The sequence below is a fragment of the Arachis duranensis genome, chromosome 10 (assembly GCF_000817695.3).
Source record: "Arachis duranensis cultivar V14167 chromosome 10, aradu.V14167.gnm2.J7QH, whole genome shotgun sequence".
Taxonomy (NCBI): Eukaryota; Viridiplantae; Streptophyta; class Magnoliopsida; order Fabales; family Fabaceae; genus Arachis; species Arachis duranensis.
In genome coordinates, this window is record NC_029781.3 from 14,947,746 (window position 1) to 14,948,796 (window position 1,051).

Sequence of the window (1,051 nt, forward strand, 5' to 3'; positions counted from 1 at the left end):
TGCCATTGGAGCAAACAACTTTGAGCTTAAGCCTCAATTAGTTTCTCTAATGCAACAGAATTGCAAGTTCCATGGACTTCCATTGGAAGATCCTCTTCAGTTTTTAGCTGAATTCTTGCAAATCTGTGACACTGTCAAGACCAATGGGGTTGACTCTGAGGTCTACAGACTTATGCTATTCCCTTTTGCTATAAGAGACAGAGCTAGGATATGGTTGGACTCACAACCTAAAGAAAGCCTGAACTCCTAGGAAAAGCTAGTCAATGCCTTCTTGGCAAAGTTCTTTCCACCTCAAAAATTGAGTAAGCTTAGAGTGGAAGTCCAAACCTTCAGACAGAAGGAAGGAGAATCCCTCTATGAGACTTGGGAAAGATACAAACAATTGATCATAAAGTGTCCCTCTGATATGCTTTCTGAATGGAGCATCATAGGAATTTTCTATGATAATTACATGGGAGAACCCTATGGAAACACCTATAATTCTTCATGGAGAAATCATCCAAATCTTTCATGGAAGGATCAACAGAGACCTCAACAAGGTTTCAACAACAATAATGGTGGAAGAAATAGGTTTAACAATGGCAAGCCTTTTCCATCATCTTCTCAGCAACCGACAGAGAATTCTAAGCAGAACCACTCTGACTTAGCAACCATGGTCTCTGATCTAATCAAAACCACTCAAAGTTTCATGACTGAAACAAGGTCCTCCATTAGAAATTTGGAGGCAAAAGTGGGACAGCTGAGCAAGAAAATTATTGAACTCCCTCCTAGTACTCTTCCAAGCAATGCAGAAGAAAATCCAAAAGGAGAGTGCAAGGCCATCAACATGGCCGAATTTGGAGAGGAGGGAGAGGCAGTGAACGCCACTGAGGAAGACCTCAATGGACGTCCACTGGCCTCCAATGAGTTCCCCAATAAGGAACCATGGGAATCTGAGGCTCCCACTGGGACCATAGAGATCCCATTGAATTTACTTCTGCCATTCATGAGCTCTGATGAGTATTCTTCCTCTGAAGAGGATGAGTATGTCACCAAAGAGCAAGTTGCTAAA